Source organism: Schistocerca americana, chromosome 1 (assembly GCF_021461395.2).
Source record: "Schistocerca americana isolate TAMUIC-IGC-003095 chromosome 1, iqSchAmer2.1, whole genome shotgun sequence".
NCBI classification, from domain to species: domain Eukaryota; kingdom Metazoa; phylum Arthropoda; class Insecta; order Orthoptera; family Acrididae; genus Schistocerca; species Schistocerca americana.
The window spans coordinates 489,841,175-489,856,352 of NC_060119.1; the positions used below are offsets into that span (position 1 = coordinate 489,841,175).

The following is a 15,178-nucleotide window of genomic DNA, read 5'->3' on the forward strand; positions in this document are numbered from 1 at the left end:
AATGACACTTGTGCAACGTCCTCAATAGATTGCAAGGGCGAGTCGCAGTTAAGTGTGTTCGAGTGTGGGGAAAATGTTAGTACTCCTTTGGTGAGTGTTCGATAACCAAGGTATCCGAAATGTATTGTATTTCAAGGGGCACCGTATCGAAGATTTGGACCGCACACAGGAAATGTGCGAAAACCTCACCCGTCAAGTCACAATGCGGACGAAACTGTGTGTTGAGTGATCGTGGCTGACGGTAATTGAAGAGGATTGTGACGAAAAGTAAGAGGACGGCAGTTGCAAAAGACACTGCAGAACTGGACGTCGCTCCCGCAAACCTTGTCAGCACTAAAAACAAAGGGGGCTCCAAAGGTAAGCAACTGCCGAAAAGTAAGAGGACGGCAGTTGCAAAAGACACTGCAGAACTGCACGTCGCTCCCGCGAATCTTGTCAGCACTAAAAGCCAAAGGGAGCTCCAAAGGCAAGGAACTGCAGAGCGAGCTGGAATCTGTGATGCAAATGCCGGTAACGGGAAAACGTGGTACTGAAGCCATATAACTTGGACTATGGTGCAGTGTAATAATGTGGTTTAGTAGATGAGTCTTGTTTCGCATTGTTTCTAACTTCTGGCCGAGTTTACGTCCCGCCAGAGAAATATGGCAGGGTTTGGTGATGATCTGGGTAGCTATATCGTGATATTCTAGGCGCCCCATGGTTACTCTGGGAGATCGTTTTACTGACAAGGATTATGTGCCCATTTCGGCTGTTCAGGTCTGTCTCATGGTACAATGCTTGTTCCCCAATGGTGAAGCTGTGTTCCGAGACGGCAGGGCCCCTGTTCACACAATCGCATCGTCAAAGACTGCTTTTGTGAGCGCGAGGATAAACTGTTGCATTTACCATGGGAACCGTAGTCACCAAATCTCAGTATTATTGAGCCTTTGTGGTCTGGGTTGAACAAAAGGGTGCGCGAGCCCTGTGCAGCTCCGTCATTGTTACCTGAACGTGCCACTATTTTGCAGGAAGAATGGTATAAAATTCCCTTTAAGATCTCACAGGACACTCATCTACCCATTTCTAGAACATTGGAAGCCGTTTTGAATGTCAGCGGTTTTCCTACACCTATTAAGCATCGTAATATATTGGCCTTTGGTGTTTTTATACGTTTGTCCACCCGCTGTACAAATCTAACTCCATAGCTTTCTCTACTTAAACAGAATATCAAGCTACCTTATGTTCAAAATTATATTTACGTCGACCTCTGTATTACATACAAATCTACATTTATGTTTTGCAAGACACGGTGAAGTGCAGGGGAGAGGCTAATTTTCACTACACCAGTTATTAGAGTCTCTTTTTTTTTACATCTGTGTATTGAGAGATGGATGAGTGACTGCTGAAATGCGGTCCCTACGGGAGCGTTGCAAAAGATGTTGTAGTACATCCCTAGGGAGGGACCGATGACCATGGCAGTCTGGTCCCTTTAATCTCCCAAACCAACCAACCAACCATCCCTAGGTACATCATTTAAAACTAGTTCTTGAAATGACCTAAGTAGGCTTTCATGGGACAGTTCGTGTCTCTCTTGAACTGTCTGTCCCTCCAGTATTTCCAGTGTCCTCGCGACACTCTCTCATGAGTCCAACGAACCGTTCACCATTCGTGCTGCCCTTTTGTAAGCGAACTAATTTGGTTGTCATGGCGTGAAGGAAGATGTATATTTAATGACCATGTGCTTGTCCCACTTGTCTGTCCTGTAGAGTTCTCGTTCACTTCCTCCTCCGCAGTACTGAACTGCAATGAAGCCGAAATATTACTACGGTGTCCGCAGCTCGTGGTCTTGCGGTAGCGTTCTCGCTTCCGGCGCACGGGGCCCCGGGTTCGATTCCCGGCGGGGTTGGGGATTTTCTCTGCCTCGTGATGACTGGGTGTTGTGTGTCTTTCATCATCATTGACTCATAAGACGCCGGAGTGGCGCCAATTAAAAAGGACTTGCAATACGGCGGCCGAACTTCACCGCATGGGGCCTCCAGGCCAACAATGCCATACGATCATTTCATTTCATTACTACGATAACGCATAATTGCAGGGGGAATAAAGGAGATGTTACACGAGCGCTTCACATAACACGAGTTCGACAGAACTTAGTAACATTAAAGACTTGTGCACTTAACAGAGCTACACTGTCTGCATACTAAATCACGCTATTTCTTGAGATCACATTCACATCCATTCGCTGCAATCCATCAAGGCATTGTTCGTGGTAATGTGAGTAATCCAATCTATCCATTCACCTGGCGTGGGGGATGCACTCTGGTTTTAACTCGTATTTCTCGCGGTTCTATTCAATGTTATACGTTAGGTGATGGTTCAAATGGCTCTGAGCACTATGGGACTTAACATCTGAGTCATCAGTCCCCTAGAACTTAGAACTACTTAAACCTAACTAACCTAAGGACATCACACACATCCATGCCCGAGGCAGGATTCGAAGCTGCGACCGTAGCTGTCTCGCGGTTCCAGGCTGAAGCGCCTAGAACCGCTCGGTCACTCTGGCCGGCACTTTTCGTGATTTACTCATGTGAATACATATCAGTGAGTACATAATTTCGTGACCCGATTCTTCGGCGGTTTCGTCGCATGAGACAGCAAAGTATCCTTTTTTGTCGTATTTGGCACAGGTCCCACACACTTGAGTAATATACGGGGATGGATCGCAAGAGGTATTTTGCAAGTAATATCGCTTTTGAACCGACTGTATTTCTACGGTATGCTACCAACGAACCGAAGTCTGCCGCTTGGTTTACCTATGGATCAGTCTATGCGTCCATTCCATTTCATTTTTATTTATTTATTTACGCGTCAAGTTCCGTAGGACCAAGTTGAGGAGCAAATCTCCAAGGTCATGGAACGTGTCAGTACATGAAATTACAACATAAAAGTAATAAGAGATAAAAATGAAATGTTTATGAACCTGAAAAATGTCAAGCCATAAGTTTAAGAAATCGCAATCAACATTACAACAAGAATCAGCTTAATGTTTCAAGGAACTCCTCAACAGAATAGAAGGAGTGACTCACCAGGAAACTTCTCAGTTTTGATTTGAAAGCGCGTGGATTATTGCTAGATTTTTGAATTCGAGCGTTAGCTTATTGAAAATGGATGCAGCAGTACACTGCACACCTTTCTGCACAAGAGTTAAGGAAGTCCGATCCAAATGCAGGTTTGATTTCTGCCGAGTATTAACTGAGTGAATGCTGCTTATTCTTGGGAATAAGCTCATATTGTTAACAAGAAATGACAGTAAGGAATATATATATTGAGAGGCCAATCTCAAAATACCCAGACTCGTGAACAAGGCTCGACAAGAGGTTCGTGAAGTTACACCACTTATTGTTCTAACCGCCCGTTTCTGAGCCAAAAATATCCTTTTAGACCGGGAAGATACCACTCCGTCATCAGGCCACAAGTGGCCCATCGGGACCATCCGACCGCCGTGTCATCCTCAGATGAGGATGCGGATAGGAGGGGCATGTGGTCATCACACCGCTCTCCCGGTCGTGACGATGGTTTTCTTTGACCGGAGCCGCTACTATTCGGTCGAGTAGCCCCTCAAATGGCATCATGAGGCTGAGTGCACCCCGAAAAATGGCAACAGCACATGGCGGCCCGGATGGTCACCCATCCAAGTGCCGGCCACGCCCGACAGCGCTTAACTTCGGTGATCTGACGGGAACCGGTGTATCCACTGCGGCAAGGCCGTTGCCAGACTGGGAAGAGTTACCCCAAAATATAATACCATACGGCATAAGCGAATGAAAATAAGAAAAGCAGACTAATTTTCATGTCGAACGATCACTCACTTCAGATACCGTTCGAATAGTAAAAATGGCAGCATTAAGTCTTTGAACATGATCCTGAACATGGACATTCCACGACAGTTTACTGTCTATCTGAGCACCTAGAAATTTGGACTGTTCAGTTTCACTAATCATATGCCCCTTCTGTGAAATTAAAACGTCAGGTTTTGTTGAACTGTGTGTTATAAACTGTAAAAACTGAGTCTTACTGTGATTTAGCATTAGTTTATTTTCTGCTAGCCATGACCTTAGGTCATGAACTGCACTATTTGAAACAGAGCCAATGTTGCACACAACATCCTTTACTGCCAAGCTAGTGTAATCAGCAAACAGAAATATTTTAGAGTTACTCTTAATACTAGAGGGCATATCATTTATATAATTAAGGAACAGGAGTGGCCCCAACACTGATCCCTGGGGCACACCCCGCTTGACTGTACCCCATTTAGATCCCACATCACAGCCATTCTCAACATTGTGAATAATGACCTTTTGCTGTCTGTTGCTAAAGTAAGAGGTGAACTAGTTGTGAGCTACTACCTGTATTCCGTAATGGTCCAACTTCTGAAGGAATATTTTGTGATCAACACAATCAAACGCCTTAGTTAAATAAAAAAAAGCCTAGCGTTCGAAACCTTTTGTTTAACCTGTCCAGTACCTCACAGAGAAAAGAGAATATAGCACTTTCAGTTGTTAAACTGTACATTTGACAGGAAATCGTGTGATATAAAATGATAATTATCCTTATAAACTCAGCCTTTTCAATACCGTAACTTTAGCAAACACTGATGGCATAGAAATAGCTCTAAAAATAGTCTCCATTATCCCTCTCTACCTGTTTGTAGAGCGGTTTTACTAGTGAGTACTTTAATCGTTAGGGAAACTGACCACTCCTAAAGGAAAAATTACAAATATGGCTAAATACAGAGCTAACATGTGCAGAAAAGTACTTTTAATATTCTGATAAGCACTCCATCATGTGCATGAGAGTCATTAGTCTTCGGTGATTTAATTATTGACTCCCAACTATCTGTATCACAGAGAAGTATGTTAGACATCAATCTCGGAAAGGCATTTGCCAAGAAAGTTGTATGATTCCCTGTAGAAACTAAATTTTTATTTAATTCACCTGCAATGTTCAGAAAATGATTGTTAAATATTGTACATATATCTGATTTATCAGTAACAAAAATATTTTTACTACGAACTGACTTTATATCGTCGACCTTGGGCTGCTGACCAGAAATTCCTTCACAACTGACCATATGGATTTCATTTTATCCTATGAATTAGGTATTCTATTTGCACCTTGTACAACAGAGGGTGCATTTTGCTGGTGTTACATGGCAGCCGGTGCTTCGTAGCAACGTTGTGCGGTGAAGGGCGCTTCGTACCAATGCTGCATGGTGAAGAGTGCTTTTTACAAACATTACAGGACACAGGATGCTTTGTACCAACGTTGTGTGGCAGAGGGTACTGTGTACCAAAGTTACATGGTGGAGGGCACTTCATACCAACGTTGTATGGCAGAGAGTGCTTTTCACCAATATTGCGTGACAGAGGGATGCTTGTTATCGATATTGTGTGGCAGAGCGAGCTTCGTACCATGTTGTGAAACGAGTGGTACTGTCTCCTGGATGAGCGTGGTAGAAGGTACTTAGCACCTATGCACCATGGCAGAGTATGTTTCAAATTGATGTTTTATGACAGAGGGTGCTTCACACCAATGTTTTGTGGCAGAGAGTACATCCTACCGGTTTTGCATGGCAGAGGGTGCTTTGCAGTGGTTTACATTGGGAACTGCGAGAAAACGTAACACATAAAATTTATCTCGTGCAGGACTGGCGTTGGAGTTTAGCAGCCGACAAGTGACATAGCTCATGGCAAACTCCACTTCGGTCAGGTGGACCGTACCATAATGACACTGCAGTTAGGCGGCTGGCAAATGTCCATAGTTTGTGTGAAACTGGCGATGCAGCTATGATGACTCAGGGCTATGGCAGCTCGCGGCTCCCCTCAGTGCCCAAGATGGCAGTCCAAACGCTAATTAAATATGGAACAGATAACGTTCGTGCCTACTGAGAACTGTCGTTGTGTGTGCTGCTTAAACTGTTTGAATTCTAAGCAAATTACGATATTCAGTTACCTAACTTTGTTCTCTGAATTTTTAATCATAACTCTACCCATAGTTCTCACACAGCTCTCTAAACAAAATTACTGCTATGCCAGATAAGTCGTGTGATCGTAGACGCTTAGTGATAACTGTCAAGGCTCGGGTGGGTCGCTAGTCTTGAAATAAATCAAAAAGATGATACATCCCAGGGAAGAAAAGCCAACTTACTTTTCATAATTTATTATTGTTGTTATGTTCTTCAGTCTGAAGACCGTTCTTTAGCACCTCTCCGCGCTAGTCTGTCGTGCATAAGCCGCTTTATATCTGTAAAGCTGCTGCAACCGACATCCACTTGAATCTGTTTACTGTATTGGAGCCTTGACCCCGCTCCACAAATTCCCCCTTCCCTTCCACCATCCTGATGACATCGCTCACGCCTCGTCCTTCCTCCAGAATACCATCTCTGATGCTGTGGCGGCTCACGTTCTCATCAAACCTATGCATCCGCACCATCCTACCCTTCCTCCACAGGCCGTACTCCTCCGTGAATCCCGCCGGCTCCACCATTCCTTCCTCTGCACTTGTGACCGAGACACACTCATCTGCCACTGGCAGTTACAAAGATAACTTCGAAATCTTCTGACAGCAAAGAAACGCTGGAACTGTCGTCATACATGCACACGACTTAACGCCAACGTCCCTGTCAACTCCTCCAAGTACTGGTCCACCATCCACCGCCTTACTGGTAGCCATCCCGCTCCGCATTATCCACTCCTCCATGACACTCACCCGTTCCCTGACAACCTCAGTAAAGCTAACAATTTTGCTTCCCATCTCTCCGAAGTCGTCTCCATACTCTATGACCCTCACTTTGATTACTTTCTCTTTCTTGATGTCCTTTACCGCACCGATACCACTGTCCCACCACTTGCTCCCAGATTCCAGTACTTTGACCAATTGCTGCCCTCAGAATTGAACACTGCTATCTCAGCACAAAACATTAAACTCATCCTTCACTCCAAAACTGACCCTGCCCCTGGTCGCGATTGCATCACCTACTGCCACCACAAGGAATGCCCTCTCTCCTTTCTCGCCGCTGTTACCAACCTGTACAACACCATCCTCTCCTGACCTGTGGAAGACCTCCCACATCCTGTTGTTCCTTAAGCCCAACAGACTCCCTTCTGACACCTCCTCCAATCGCCCTTACGCCTCACCTCTGTGTTCAGTAAGGTCTTCGAGTCCATCCCTTCCCGCCGTGTCCATCACCACCTAGATAAACACCATTTCGTCCCTCTTACCCAGCGTGGTTTCCAGCCCTCCTTCTTCACTGATGAGCATCTCCTTAACCTTACCCATCTCCTCTCCCACCAACTTAACTTCGTTGTTCTGATATTTTTAGTTCCCTTGAGCATATGGCATTCTGGCCTCCTTCCTCTCCCACCATCCTTCCTATGTCACCACTGATAATATCAATTCCCGTATCTTCTACCCTACTGTAGGTGTTCCCCAGGGCTCTGTCCTTTCTCTTCTCCTATACCTCCTGTACACCGCTGCTATGCCCAAACCACGCCCACCAATTCATTTCCTTCAATACTATGAGGACACTGCCTTACTTGCCCTCTATATTGCCTGTCAGTGGTCCGAGAGCTCCCTCCAAACCCACCTAAACCAGTTTACTGCTTGGTGCAACCAGTGGTGCCTTCAAATCAATCCTTTCAAAACCCAGGCAATTGTTATAGAATGTACCACCCCCTCCTTCTGGCTCCAAGATTTCTACCTCACCATCTATGACCCTCCTATCCAGCTTACTCCCACCTCGAAATACCTTGACCTCACCCTTGTCTGTCACCTCACCTGGACTCCCCATTTCCATACCATCCAATGCAAGGCCCACAATAGACCCCACCTCCTGAAACTCCTGTCTGGCTGGACATGGGGTCTGCATCCTTCTACCATCCATCATACTTACAAATCCTTGGTCCATCCCATCCTTTGTTACTACAGTGTCACCTGGATCTCTGTCCATCCTAAACTCTGTAAAGCCCTCCAAATCCTTGAATGCCATGTGCTCCACTTCACTTTCTGTATCCATCTCCCATCCCCCATGAGAATCCTCCACGACCTCATCCCTTACCCACACGTCCTCCTTTTCCCTGAACACATCTGCATCCTCTACACCAACTGCTGCCTTGATCCCCCTCACCTTCTGGTGTCTCCTTTTCTCTACCACTGCTGCGCCTCTTCTGACGTGTCCCACCCTCTCTCCATCTCCGCATCCTCTCCCAAAGAGATTTCCAGCATCTCCCCATTACAGATGATGTGCTTTGCCCCAATATTTATCCTTCCTTCCAACTCTGACCCTTCTCTTCCTCTCCCCTCCTCCATAGGGCTCCCTCTCTTTCCCCTCCCCCTCTGCTGTTTCACCCTTCTACTCTCAGTCCTTCTCACCTCTCCTTTCTCAGTTCTTACACTCCTTCCTGGGCAGCTCCATCCCCACCCACCCCATCTCCTGTCCCCTGGTGTACTGCCGACTGCCCCCTTTCTGCCCCTTCCTGCCCTCTCTCCTCCACTGACTCCCCCTTCTCTCTTTCCTCTCTCCTTCCTCTCTGACCTCCCCTCCCTTGGCAGGTCCTTCAAGTTTTAATCCAGTTAATGTTTGAAACTTCCTGGCAGATTAAAACTGTGTGCCGGACCGAGACTCGAACTCGGGACCTTTGCCTTTCGCGGGCAAGTATTCTACCAACTGAGGTACCCAAGCACGACTCACGCTCCATCCTCACAGCTTTACTTCTGCCAGTTCCTCGTCACAGTTTTAATCTGCCAGGAAGTTTCACATCAGCGCACACTCCGCTGCAGAGTGAAAATCTCATTTGGCAGTTAGTGTTTCTCCGAGCATAGGTGCTCGCCCTGTATGTTACGTAAGTGCAGTGTGTGTTCAGTGTCATTGTGGCTGCCATACTGTGAACGCCGTTTATAACTGAGCTCTTCGTGCCACCAGTGTTTATGTGCTACATCTTCATCGAGTGCCATTTTAGTTATGGATTTTATGCCTCCTGAAACTACCCTTTTTTATATTTTAACTTCAATTGTTTCCCCTTCTCATGAGTAAACTTCATATTTTATCCCCATATGTTATGTATGTACCTTTCTCTTGTGATATTTTATGTAGTCTCTTGGCTGAAGAGCGGTGAACTGCACCACTGCCAGCCCACGTCTGCCCGCATGGAGCAGGGGAATGAAATAACAATAAAGAAAAAAAAGCTCCACGAATTTTGCCTCTCGCCATTTCCCTCCATTGCCAGATTAGTGATCACTTGATGTCTCAGTCTGTGTTCTGTCAACGAATCACTTCCGTTAATCAAGTTGTACTGTAACTTTTCTTTTTCCTCATTCGTTCGGCATCTATCTAATCCTTGGCATTTTCTGTAGAACGAGTTTCAAGAGGTGTTTATCGCCCACGTTTGACGTCCATATGAGGCTGTAGTACAGAGAAGTACTAATAGACAGTAGTTCGTAATACAGTCAGTATTTGATTAGTTCTTGAAATATTTCTCTTTTTGAGAAAAGTTTTTCTTATTATTGCAAGTTTGTAATTTATATTCTCTTTACTTCCGCCATTGTCAATAATTTTCTGGCGAAACAGCAAAAGTCATCTGCCACTTCCAGTGTATCATTTCCTGGTCTAATTGCCTCAGCATTACTTGACTTAATTCAACTACACTCCATTACCTTTGTACTCGTACTGTGTTTGTTGATGTTCATCATATAACATCCATTCAGCCGACCTCTGACAGAATTACCACCTAGTCAGCAAAGCCTCAAAGCTTTTTTTATTCTTCCGGAATATTTATTCCCTTTCAAAATTTTTCTTTGGTTTTATTTACTGGTTGCTCAATGCAAGGATTGAATAACATGGGCCGGCCGCTGTGACCGAGCGCTTCTAGGCGCTTCAGTCCGGAACCGCGCTGGTGCTGCGGTCGCAGGTTCGAATCCTGCCTCGGGCATGGATGTGTGTGATGTCCTTAGGTTAGTTAGGTTTAAGTAATTCTAAGTTCTAGGCGACTGATGACCTCAGATGTTAAGTCCCCTAGTGCTCAGAGTCATTGGAACAATTTTTTTGAGACCGCTGGATTAGCCGAGCGTTTTAAGGCGCTGCAGTCATGAACTGTGTGGCTGGTTCCAGCGGAGGTTCGAGTCCTCCCTCGGGCATGGGTATGTGTGTTTGTCCTTAGGATAATTTAGGTTAAGTAGTGTGTAAGCTTAGGGACTGATGACCTTAGCAGTTAAGTCCCAAAAGAATTCACACACATTTGATTTTTGAACATTTTTTTGAATAACATGGGGTGCACGCTGAAACCCTATCTCACTTTTTTCTTAATTAGTGCCTACCTCTCACGTCCTTGGACTTAGAAAAGTTATACGAAATGTACGGGGGGGGGGGGGGGGGGCGTGCCATATTGAATTACCGATTTACACTTTATTTTTTTCTGTCATTTACGATGCACCATTTGACTCATCATTACAGTTGCAAGTATGTAGTACTTTGGTGTAATCGTAGGTTACAGGACAATTACGAATACTAGAAGTGTAATACCTTCACAGTGCATTCAATTTTGCCAGCTGCTGTCATTACGTATGCGGACAACATGGAGTATGACATTAATGACAGTGTTGGACGACGTACTTTTGTGGAAAGAGGGTGTAAAAGCTGCAGATGTTCGCAATCGATTGGTGGCAGAGTGTGTAGAGTGTGCAAAATCACGAGAAATGCTCTTGCAACATGACAACGCTCATTTCCATAGGAGTCGGAAAACCACGGCTACCATAAGTGAAGTGGGATTCCAGGTACTGCTACACCCACCGTATTCTCTTGATGTGGCCCCTTCTAATTATGTCCAATCGGGGGTGTGAAGAAATCTTTGCGCGGGCGTCATTTCGCATATTTCCAGGAACAGCGAGCAGGTGCCCTTCATTGGGTGCGACAGAAAAATGGTTCGAGGATAGTCTACATAAGTGTAAGGGGGCCAAGTCAAAAGAATGCGATGCGTGTAGTAGTACACGGATACCAATCATAGCGACAGCAGCATTGGTTTTCCAACTCGTATGACGTCGTCGAGTTGCAAGAGCACTTGCCGTGACGGTGCACACGCTCCACACACTGCCACCAATTGCCTATGAATATTTGCAGTATTTGCACCCTCCTTCCCAGGAACCACGCCGTCTAGCGCTGTTGTTGATGATCACACTCCATATTGTACTCTCACGTATGCAGCAGTTGAGAAACCTGGTTGTACTGTGCAGAGATTACACTTCTAGTGATTAGCCTGCCTCTTACGGTTAGACTTAAGTGCTAAGTATTTACAGTTGTACTGATGAGTCAAATGATGTATCATGAACGATGAAAACAATGTAAATCAATACGGAACGTCCTTCGTATTTTATCCAAGTTTTGCTGTCCTTTAGGTTGTTGCGATGAGGCAAAATTTTAGCTTTACTTTTACTTCAGTAAAGTGTGCACTCTCTGGGGCATGCTGGCGCATCGCCAGCCGCCGGCAGTGGCTCTCCGTATGGCTCCAGCCATGCGTGACATCCTCACAACGAATCCACTTGCCCTTTCGCCACATTCATCTGGTAGAAGTGCTTGCTTTTCGGTCCACATACTTGCGTGGCTACAAACGTCCTCGTCTTTCGAAATTCAGCTCTGTATCCCACTACACTAGTGCAATAGATCGTTCTTCCGAAGTTCAATATGTTACGTATTTAAGTACAGGTGCAATTCGAGTGTTACGAAACATCAAACTAACTCTTTAGAAATTCTGCCACATCCCAAATTTCAGTCGCAGAATGCTTTATGTGACGGCGGCGGAACTGTAGATTACCTAGCTTGTAATCAACGCGTTTGCAATAACAAATAATAATAACAGGTTCCAGTGACGACATCGACAGACTACACGTGACACATAAGGAAGGAGGGCGAGGTATGAGGCAAGTAGTGGTGCGTATTACGGGTATAATGTTGTAGTTGAATGTGGCAGGTATGTGACCCGGCACATAAATGATCCGCTAATGAGTCAAATAATACTGCCTGAGATGGCAAATGGAAACAGCGAAATTACCGCCCAGACTAAGATGGTTGCAAGAAACATCCCAGAGAATTCAAAAAGTACTGATGCTGACGCGATTTTACAACTTAACAATAATACCGAATCTCAGAAGAAGCTAAAACAAACCTGTAGACAACAATCTCTGCGTGGTCAGTGTCGAAACCTTCTGTATTGCTTTAACATTTACTGAGATCAGACGCATCTGTGGCTTACATGAGGAAACATGAGGGCACAGTCTCATAGATGAAGAGTTACAACTTTGGAAAAGTAATTACAAAAATCACTTAATGGGATAGATGTCGGATTTGTGGACCGCACTCTGAGACAACGAACCAGGTAATATTAGGTTACCCTGTCTTGGTGAAGAATGAACATCTGAAAGGGCACAACCAACTGGCAAACATGCAGAGCTGCAAGAGTATCACATCTTCCAATGTATGACACGACCCCACACATAAAGCGCTCACGACAGCTCGTCGTAACGCAGCCCTGTACGATTGACAAGTATATACCAACCGAACGGAAGCTCCTAATATGTCTGACTTTGAAGCACCTCAGGCAGATAAAAAGGCCATGCCTCTTAATTGAATTTCATTTTCCTGTGATGGAAACATTAATGCTAAGGCGGCTCAGAAACAACTGACATATGAGGATGTGACGAGCATCGAGGTCACTCGAATGTGGAGTGTACGGAGTGACGTCATCCTCTCGTCGTTGGTATTCTGGGATCAGCATTACGTAACTTGAAGAAATCACTGTCTAGTATAGCAGAATGTAGTGAAAGTCAGTGAAATACAATATATAGTACTGTTTGGAACTACACGTATCTTGAGTAAAGTATTGTAAAACCAGTCAACAGCCCTAATCCTCAGGAAGCTGAAAACATCCTGGCTTAGACTTGTCTATACCCACGAACGTAATCACTGTTGTGAAAAATAAGGAAAATTACAACAACAGCAATAATAATACCAATAACGATTTATGGAGTTGAGCAACTGTGTTATAGGTAGCTGACATGTTGAAGAGGTCTCGGGCATCTGTCACTTTTTCAAATGTTAGCACTTTTTCAGCATTTCTCTACACATAATCAGCAGCTGTACATAAGAGCATTACAGCATTTTGACTAATCGAGGTGAAAATGTTTAATAAACAAGGAAATCAGAGAGAGAGAGAGAGAGAGTTGCCTAGTTGGAAAGAGAACGTTCCTGTCGCTACGTTAGTTAGAATAGATCGATCAGTTACATACTGATAACTGTGCTATATTATAACTGGGATGTAGTCAGACCTTGTATCTTTCGTTTTTCGTCTGGTTCCATATAGTACAACTAATTTTTCCAGTTTGTAATGATACGGTAGGGAAAAAGTTGGTTTAGAGCATGGTCGGCCAAGATTTCGACTCACAGGCTGTGCCCCGGCATAAATCGCATAGCTCTCGCCCTTGCTACATATTCCCCCCCCCCCCCCACCCTCCCCCGCGGCTACGACCCGCTGTCTGAGTGCGACGAGGGGGAAAGGGGGAAACTGCGAACGCACCGCATTTAAATGGCATTGCAGTAGCGCTTCATACAACTTGGTTTTATATTTAAATTTCTCAACAACATAGGTTACAAACAAAGCAAATTTTCAGAATTGTTTAATTATTTTCGGTGCGCTGAAGACATAATATAATTTTTATCTGGTACAAACAGTCGGCATACGGACTGAGGCAGACAGTTCCGCAGATTTTCGCAATTAAGTTGCCACGTAATTGTGCCTTCTTTCACCAAATATGTCGATAGAAGTATTGTAGAACTTTTCCTACCTCACCACGGAGACGTGGAAACTTTTCCCGAGGACAGCAATGTAGACGCCCGGAAAAGTTTACCGTAAACAGATTTGTCATTAAAACAGGAATTACTTTGGAGGCCAATTGGTTACATTTTCCTATGCAAAAAGTCGCTTTCAAGTAAAACGGCAAACTATCTGGAAAACAGATGTAAGATTCAAAGTGTCCTCAAAACGTTTAGGAAACTATCTTCGTAATTATTTTATGGTCGCAATGATTTCTTTAAACCTCGCGGTCTCCTTAACGGCAGTGAGGTTAGGGAACTGGAATGTCTTTGTCAGAATGCTATAAATTATGCGTGTCCTTTGAATGTCAGATCTGGAAGCAGGAAAGATTGAATAAGAGACCCTAACCGTTCTTTCCACCAACCTGTCGTCTTTTACCAGTGCACAAGACAGCGCGTCGATCGTGAGATCTTCTTCGGCGGAGGCTGCTATGCCGTCATCTGGAACCTGTGGATGGTTTTCCATCTGCCTCGGCGAATGCGGGCTGGTCGAACTTACTCCGCCTCAGATGCACTATGTCGTCGATTGCTGCGCAAACACTGTCTCTGCGTACGCGTACATCATAATTAGTCTACCACGCAAACATTTAGAGTTACACTGGTCTGGTGTGAGACGTTCCTGGAAAGGGGGGGGGAGGGGCACGAGGGTCGAGTCGCACAATAACCCTAGGTTCGGTGTGGGGCGGCGGTGGGGTGAATGGACTGCTGTAGCCTCTTGTGGGGTTGTGAACCACTGCGGGCTACGGCGAGGAAGAAGCCTCTCCGTCGTTTCTAGGTGCCCAGTTCAATACAATACAATATAAGCTGCCAAAGTCGACTGTTGGTGATGTGACTGAGAAGTGAAAACACGAAGGCACAATCAAAGCTAAACCAAGACCAGACAAACTTCATGTACAGACATACAATGACCGTCAACCGCTGCGGAAGCTGGCTGTAAAAAATTGCATGAAATCAATGAAAGGCATCACTCGTGAGTTCTAAAGTTTTGCTGAATGACTGTGCTTGGGGAGTTAAAAATCCTGGGATACAATGGTCGAACAGCTCCTCATAATCTTTGAAGAGTCGAATTTTCCAAAATTTGTTAGATCAAACTGCCAAGCATTACATGAATATTGAGTTGGGAATGATCAGAGCCAGGGACTGTAAGGGAGTTACAATTCCCTGCGTATCGAAGCGTTCTTTGCCTGGGGACTAATCTGCCCATGTTATATTGTTATGTTCTTAAGTCCAGAGACTGGTTTGATGCAGCTCTTCATGCTGCTCTATCCTGTGCAAGCTTCTTCA

General features: G+C 45.0%; 1 pseudogene; it reads right to left on the reverse strand.

Moving 5' to 3' along the window:
- Positions 1-3,634: 3,634 nt before the first annotated feature.
- On the reverse strand, positions 3,635-3,752 carry LOC124552427 (annotated as a pseudogene).
- Positions 3,753-15,178: the final 11,426 nt, after the last annotated feature.